Source organism: Alligator mississippiensis, chromosome 6 (genome assembly GCF_030867095.1).
Source record: "Alligator mississippiensis isolate rAllMis1 chromosome 6, rAllMis1, whole genome shotgun sequence".
Lineage (NCBI taxonomy): Eukaryota > Metazoa > Chordata > Crocodylia > Alligatoridae > Alligator > Alligator mississippiensis.
The window spans coordinates 20,480,057-20,488,820 of record NC_081829.1 but is presented as its reverse complement, the minus strand read 5'-3'; positions in this window follow the sequence as shown (position 1 = coordinate 20,488,820).

The window sequence follows — 8,764 nt, the reverse complement described above, 5'->3', positions numbered from 1 at the left end:
ATCTCAATCAGAACTGCTCTAGTGGAGTCCATGCAGCTGTACCCAGCTGAGGAATAGAGATGCTCTGGCAGGATGGGTAGGGGTGGCCCCAGGTTTATTTGTCTGAGCACACTGCAGTCAAATCTGTGGGCTACTATGGGGAAAGATCATGGAGGGTCAGGCAGCCTGCTCCTGCTCTGCCACCCACTAATTCAATGATTCCAAACAAGCCAAATCCTCCAGAGAAGCCTGTGATTGGGGTTGCCTCAGTTTCCCAAATCAGAATCATTTAGCAGTTTTGCAAGCAGACTATAGGGACCCATGAGGCTGAAATAGCTAATGCGGACAGAAATGAGCCCCCAAGGCCTTCCCACACCCCCATTCACCAACACATGTTGTTGGGAAGGAGATCTTCTTGAACATACTGACTTCCAACTATGAGTTCTCAAACTCCATGAGAGCTAATGCCACCCACACTCCATTCATGGGGGAAATAAAGGTGTTGGAATTTTGGACTATGTTGAATTGTCTCTCTGTCCCTTTCAGGAGTTCACAGGGCAGCAACCACTTATTTTATGGGCTGTGATGGGCTCATATATGCTCCAGTAGGGTATAGTGAGTTTGGCACAAGTTCTTCTTGAAAAAGTTTCAACTACCATCTTAGTCTTCCCTCCTAACACACCTCCCATGCAGGGTCTCACTTCACAGAAACACTAGCTAAACCACCAAACCACATAACTTCCCTTTTTATTGGCTGGAAACAGAGAGCATAAATGACTTGACCAAAATGGCACAGGCAGTTAGGAGTAGAGGCTGGAATCAAATCCACATTGGCTGTCTTTCAATCAAAGCCTCATCTTTACTTTAAAAAAATCCTTCCCTTGTTGTTTTTCTTCTCTTGTATAAAAGCAGGCATTTCTGCTCATAAAAAAAAAAAATTACATTCCTCCCCAGAGTCAATACACAGTGTGATATTGGACTGAATTGAGTTGTAAATGCCCTCCCTGAGTCTTTGCTTCCCACCAACCCCCTCAGTCGCAAAGGAGTCCCAGCAGGATTTCCTTTCATCTGTACCAGACTAAATGTTCAGACTTATAAACATGAAATAAAAATACTTTGAGGGTGACTCATTTGTAGGACACTTGTTTTTCTTTGTCTCATTAGGCTTCCTCATCTCCAGCCACGCTTGGTTCTATATAGAAATAAAATCCCCTCTGTTCCTGAGAAGTCATGCTGGACAATTAAACTCTGAGATGCTCAGTTAAGTATCTGCTGCACCGGGATTCTTGCAAGAAAGCTCATTTTTCATACTGGGAACTCACGTTCTGTGGTCTGTCTGTGCTCTTTGCTACTGTAATGTCAGCACACTGTAACTGGCTACAGAATTTGGACCAATGAGTATTAACCCAACCTATGGGCATGGGCAACTGGTGCCGCCTTAGTCAGGGGGGGCACATGGCCCCCCCCCCCCCCGCAACCAGTCCCACTGACCGGGGGGACATGGCCAATCCTGCCAAAGGGCGGGGGGGGGGGGGGGTCTGCAGCCGATCACGCTGCCCGTGGGTGGGGCGGGGGAGCCCCGCAGCCAATCCCGCAATGGCTGATCACTGCAGCCACTTCTGGGAGTGGCTGTAGCGACTGGCTGGTGCTTGCAGGGGGGCACTGGTGCTCCTGCTTGCCCCCCCATTATCTAAGTGGGGAGCACGGCCAGTCAGGGAGTACACCAGCACTCTCAGGGGGTGTACATGCACCCCAGTGCACCCCCTATGCATCGCCACTGCCTGTGGGTGTGTATTCACCTGAGCCTTAGTTCAAGAAAGTACTTTAGTATATAGTTGAACACATGCTTAGCGACTGACCATCACAAATGAGCAAGGGCAATATAGTGAAGGTCTGAATTCTGTGTGCTTCCAAGGGTATATGAAGACATTTCAGGATTCTTGCATGTGAGGATCTTGCTTTCAGTCCTGCTCTGACTGTAGAGGTGGGAAAAGAATAAAACCTAAAATCTCTCCTGTCTCCCTTTTTCCTAAATCCTGGGTTGTGAGTCAGTTCTACTACTATTTAGACCTGATTCTGTTGTTGACTTGTTCATCTAGGGCATTTCAAATCGTGCTTGTCAACAGAGTTGCTGAAAATCTGTGGCTGAGGTACTCCCATGCACAGCTGGTTAAAATCTGACTTTTCCTTCTAAGCAAAACCACCTCATCATATAACTTATCAAGAACAGCTGCCAGGGATTTCTCTGCCTGCCCTCTTGCTTCCATGGTTAGGCAAGCAATGTTTCCACTGTTTGGTTACTGAATCGGAGACCTTCATGCTCACAGATTCTACACACTGTGGCAGGTGGTATGTATAATGCAGTAGATGTGTCCAGATGTGCAATTAATGGAAGGCAATAAACTCTGTAGTTTATTGCTCCCAGGCACGCTGTTTGAACACGCACCGAGAAGCAATAAACTCAGAGGCTCTGGGCCCAGGACTGTAACACGTTGAGCCAGGGTGGAGCAGCCCTGGCTGGCAAGGGTCCAGAATGTCAGCCTGCCAGCCTGGGGCTACTCCACCCTGCTCAACATGTTGTGGAGGACCTGGCCTGGGCACAAGGATGCTTCAGCACAGGGCTAGCTAGCAGGCAGATCCCACACTAAAGCAGCCTCGTGCCCCAGCTAACCGGGGCAGCATCTACACTTGCGCTGCTGTAAATTAGTTTACTTCAGCCTAATAGGCTGCTTGTACATGCCATGGGGGGTTAATTCAGTTTAGTTCTCCCTAAGTTGAAACAGTGGGTTTTTAAAAACACTGCTTCAATTTAGCAAGAATTAAACCAAACTAAACCCTCGTAGCATGTACACAAAAGTAGGGGCCTGAACCTTACCTGCCTCTTTGGCGGTGGACAAGGAGGGTGAGTTGCCAGAGGGTGGCACCCACGTGCTGGCACCTGACCCGGGCAGTCCTGGGGGGTGCCGCAGAAGTGGAGGGAAGCACTTCCGCCCTGCAACCACAGAGGGAAGCAGTAGGCCCCTGCACCGTTCAGGCAGGCAGGCTGGCTATGGGGAGAAAAAAAAAAAAAAGATCAGGCTCTAGGGCTATGCGAAATTTCGCCACTAGTTTTGTTTCAACGCTGTTTCAACCTGTTTCGAGGTCGAAACAGCAAAATTTAAATGAAACAGATATGGTCGAAACAGCCTCAAAATGAAATGAGGCAAGTTGAAATGTTTTGCCATTTCAACGCCATTTTGACATTTTGCCCATAGGCTATAATGGGAAGGTCAATACAGCCTATAACTTTGTCATTTCTGGGCAGACTTGGATGAAACTTGCAGAAATGATAGCGCCTTCTGAGGGCATGATGCATGCTGAGTTTCAAGAAGATAGGTGCAGGGAGTTCAAGCAAACTGCACCCCAAAATCCTGAGAGCCAAAATTGTGTCGTGTATGTGTTAAGCCACAACATGGTCAAAACTACAGGAATGCTAGCCCCTGCTGAGGCCACAGAGCCTGCCATGTTTCAAGGAAATAGGTGCAGGGGGTTTGGAGAAATCGCACCCCAAAATACTGAAAGCAAAACTCATGTCACGTGTACATCTTAAGCCACAGCAGGATCAAAACTGCAGGGGTGGTAGACCCTAGTGAGGCCACAAAGTTTTCCAAGTTTCAAGGAGATAAGTACAGGGGTTTGGGAGAAACTGCACCTCAAGCTGTGGACAAGCAAAACTCGTGACATGGGTGACACTGTGTGTGTTAAGGTGAGAGCTGCAAGCCTGCTAGCCCCAGCTGTGGCCACAAAGCCTGCCAGCTGTCGAGGAGATCAGTGCAGGGCTTCTGGGTTCTGGGGCCTTGCACCTCTGGCTGCTGACAAGCACCCATGACACCACATTTGCCTGTGTAACTGTGTCTGTCTTGGGACACGGGGGAGGGGAAACTACTGCAGGCCTGGAGGCTAGGCCCTGCTGCGGCCACGACACCTGACAGCTGTGGAGATCAGTGCAGGGGGGTTCTGGGGCATTGTACCCCTAGCTGCTGACAGACAAAACTCATGACATGGGGGCTTGTGCAACTGTGTCTGTCTTGGGGCAATTGATTTCCTGTATTGATTATTTCCTCTCCTTAGTCTGTAGTTTTGTAGGTGTTAATCCATGCTCGTTAAGTCTTATGTAGTAGCTAGGTACTATGTATTGAGCTGGTCCCTGAGTGAATCATGACTGATTGGTAACTGGTAACACAGTAGCTTAGCAGCTAGGCCTGCAGTAGTCTCTGTCTCCCCCCCTCTCTCCCCCCCCCCCCACCAGTGCCCCAAGACAGACACAGTTGCACAAGCACCCATGTCACGAGTTTTGCTTGTCCACAGCTTGAGGTGCAGCTTCCTCCAAATCCCTGCACTTATCTCCTTGAAACTTGGCAGGCTTTGTGGCCTCACCAGGGGCTACCACCTCTACAGTTTTGACCCCACTGTGGCTTAACATATACATATGACACAAGTTTTGCTTTCAGGATTTTGGGGTGCAGTTTCTCTGAACCCCTGCTCATAGATTCATAGATTCATAGATGTTAGGGTCGGAAGGGACCTCAATAGATCATCAAGTCCGACCCCCTGCATAAGCAGGAAAGAGTGTTGGGTCTAAATGACCCCAGCTAGATACTCGTCTAACCTCCTCTTGAAGACCCCCAGGGTAGGGGAGAGCACCACCTCCCTTGGGAGCCCGTTCCAGACCTTGGCCACTCGAACTGTGAAGAAGTTCTTCCTAATGTCCAGTCTAAATCTGCTCTCTGCTAGCTTGTGGCCATTGTTTCTTGTAACCCCCGGGGGCGCCTTGGTGAATAAATCCTCACCAATTCCCTTCTGTGCCCCCGTGATGAACTTATAGGCAGCCACTAGGTCGCCTCTCAACCTTCTCTTGCGGAGGCTGAAAAGGTCCAGTTTCACTAGTCTCTCCTCGTAGGGCTTGGTCTGCAGGCCCTTGACCATACGAGTTGCCCTTCGCTGGACCCTCTCCAGGTTATCCGCATCCTTCTTGAAGTGCGGCGCCCAGAATTGCACGCAGTACTCCAACTGTGGTCTGACCAGCGCCCGATAGAGGGGAAGTATCACCTCCCTGGACCTATTTGTCATGCATCTGCTGATGCACGATAAAGTGCCATTGGCTTTTCTGATGGCTTCGTCACACTGCCGGCTCATGTTCAACTTGGAGTCCACTAGGACTCCAAGATCCCTTTCCACCTCCGTGCCACCCAGCAGGTCATTCCCTAGGCTGTAGGTGTGCTGGACATTTTTCCTCCCTAGGTGCAGCACTTTGCATTTCTCCTTGTTGAACTGCATCCTGTTGTTTTCTGCCCACTTGTCCAGCCTATCCAGGTCTGCCTGCAGCTGTTCCCTGCCCTCCGGCGTGTCCACTTCTCCCCATAGCTTTGTGTCATCTGCAAACTTGGACAGAGTACATTTCACTCCCACGTCCAAGTCGCTGATGAAGACATTAAAGAGTATCGGTCCAAGGACCGAACCCTGCGGGACCCCACTACCCACACCCTTCCAGGTCGAGACCGACCCATCTACCACGACTCTTTGGGTGCGACCCTCTAGCCAATTCGCCACCCACCGAACTGTGCAGTCATCCACATCACAGCCTCTTAATTTGTTCACCAGTATGGGGTGGGATACCGTATCGAAGGCCTTCCTGAAGTCCAAGTATACGACATCCACCCCTCCTCCTGTGTCCAGGCGTTTCGTAACCTGGTCATAGAAAGAGACTAGGTTGGTCAGGCACGATCTGCCCGCCACAAACCCATGCTGGTTTCCCCTCAGCATAATTTGCCCTGCCGGGCTCTCACAAATGTGAGCCTTGATAATTTTTTCAAAGACTTTACCAAGGATGGAGGTGAGACTGACCGGCCTATAGTTGCCCGGGTCCTCCTTCCTCCCCTTTTTGAAAATGGGGACCACGTTAGCCCTTTTCCAGTCCTCCGGGACTTGGCCCGTGCGCCACGAGCATTCGAATATTCCCGCCAGTGGCTCTGCAATGACGTCGGCCAGTGCCTTCAGCACCCTCGGATGGAGCCCATCCGGGCCTGCCGACTTAAAGGCATCCAGTTCTTCCAAGTGACTCTGCACCACCTCAGGGTCTACGCATGGAAGTCTGGCGCCCTGCTGCTGCCTCTCTACAACCCCAGTGAGAGACTTGTCGCGCCCCTCGCTTAGGAACACTGAGGCAAAGAACTCGTTGAGGAGTTCAGCCTTGTCCCCTCTATCTGTCACCAATTGCTGCTGCCCATTTAGCAGGGGTCCTATTCCTCCCTGGGCCTTCTTTTTACTCCCAATATATCTAAAAAACAATTTCTTGTTGTCCTTTACTTGGGTTGCCATCCTCAGCTCCATGGTAGCTTTGGCCCGCCTAACTGCCTCCCTACAAGCACGAGCAGAGGAGGTATATTCATCTTTAGTGATCTCACCCTTTTTCCACTTTTTATGTGCTCCTTTTCCACTTTTTATGTGCTCCTTTTCCACTTTTTATGTGCTCCTATCTCCTTGAATCATGACGGCTTTGTTTCCTCAGCAGGGGCTACGATCCTTGCAGTTTTGACCCTGCTATGGCTTAACACATACACATGACATGAGTTTTGCTCTCAAGATTTTTGGGTACAGTTTGTCCAAACCCCCTGTACCTATCTTCTTGAAACATGGCACACATTGTGCCCCAAGAAGGGGCTACTATTCTGGCAAGTTTCATCCAAATCTGTACAGAAATTACAAAGTTGTAGGCTGTATTGACCTTCCCCATTATACCCTATGGGCGAAACGTTGAAAGAGGGTCAAAACAGCAAAAGGTTTCGACAGAATGAAATGGAACAGTCATTTTGACTCTAAACAAAAGTTGAAATGAAACATTGTTCTATCGAAACGTCAAAGCACTGGTCGAAATGAAACGCTTCTGTTTCACACAGCCCTATCAGTCTCTCTCTTGTTCTTTTTCCTGCAATGAAGCCTGACTGCACAGGCTGCTGCTGGGTCCCACTGCCCCTGATCTGTGCAGGGCCCACCTAGCCCCAAGCACATCAGCTTCTAGTGCTCCCTGCACTGTTGCACTTTGTTAGGTAGCAAACTAAAACACCTCAGCGGTATTTTATCTTGCTACATACCAAAGTCATTTACAGTGGAATACACCACTGATCATACAAACAGCAACTCCATTAAAGGGCAAAAGGGCATTTAAGCCACTTTAAAGGCCAATGTTGTGGCATGTACAAAGGCCCATAGAGGCATACATATAGATGCTGAGACATCTACTGCTCAGCTAATCAGTCTACTGCACAGTAAACATCTCATATAGACACTCCCAGTATGCATTTCCCTGTTTTCTGTGAATGAGTTTTTCTTGCTCAGTCATTTACTTCTGTGCAAGGCTGATGCAAAATTCTACCAGATGGATCTGCTCATGTTTTATGCTGGTGTATATGACATCCTATGTATCGTACCCTGGATAATTAGGCCTTTGATGCTGGCGTAGACACAATGCCAAATAGAGTCATAGGGAGCCCTGTGCTAGTGCTGCTGCTGCTGCTGCTGCTGCCTTCTTCCAGGGTAAAATATACAACCATGTGATCAAGCCCTCAGTTATTAAAGAATCTATGAAGTTTTTTTGTAGCTACATGAAAATATGCTTTTCCACAACTTTACTACAATTCGCTTTGCCTTCCTTATGCTGGGCCATATTCTGATCTCAAAGACATTGATCAAAATTGATTTGGAGTAAGTGAGGTCACAACCTGGCCATTCTGTGGGTGTGTGCGCACAGGACGCCTTAATGCACAATGGACTGTTCTAAAAAATGCCTTTGCTCCTGTGCATTAGTGCAGCTACTGAGCCTTTCTCTAGTACTTCATATTAGAGGTACTAAACTTAATGCACAGTAGCAAAGATGCAATAATGAATGTGTAGGCGCACCCACTAACAGTCATAATCCTAACCATTAGGCTTAGACCTATAGTAGTCATAACCCTAACAGTACATGTTACACCACTGAGGTCTTTGTTGCCCTTTCTGAACACTTGCCTTCAGATTAAACTGGCCAGATTCCAGACAAAACCAGATGGAGCTGTTTGGCTCAAACAGTTTGCCATGTATAAATTCCCTACGCAGTATACTTTATGGAACAAAAATTGGAGATGAAAAAGTTTAGGAGAAAACCAGCTGGTCCCTTTGCTGGGTTATTTCCTGTGCTGTGAATTTCAAGGCTTTTGTTCAATTTAGTTTTAAATGATTCCAGTGAAGGAACGTCCATCACTTCCCTTGAGTCTATTCTACAGTCTGATGGACCTCCCAGCCTTCGTTTTCTCCTTGCTTGGTTCCGTAGCAGGAGCCACAAACTGTCAAATGTAATAATTTCATCACTTTATATGGAGTAAAGATAGCAAGGCTTTTGGCCTGTGAAAAATCACTTTTTTTTTACACTGATGCAAAATATGCAAGCATTAATAGTCAACAGCAGAATCCTCTGAAAAAAAAAAATTATTTCAAGACTCATGGTAATCTCCCAAGAAATGATTCTGAGGACAGTAATACACTGGAATGAATTGACAGACACCTGAGACTTTGCAGTTGTCATTCAGTCATTCTCATGACTACTATGAATTTCAGTGTGGAATTCCAGTCCAAACATATAAGTTGCTGTCTTGTACGTGAGTTCCAGACCTAGGATTCAGTGCTGAGAGCTCAGTGAAGGCACCTGTTTAATGATCAGCAGTCAAAAAAAACAAAACATTGGATGGCATAAGGAATGGGATGGAAAGCAATA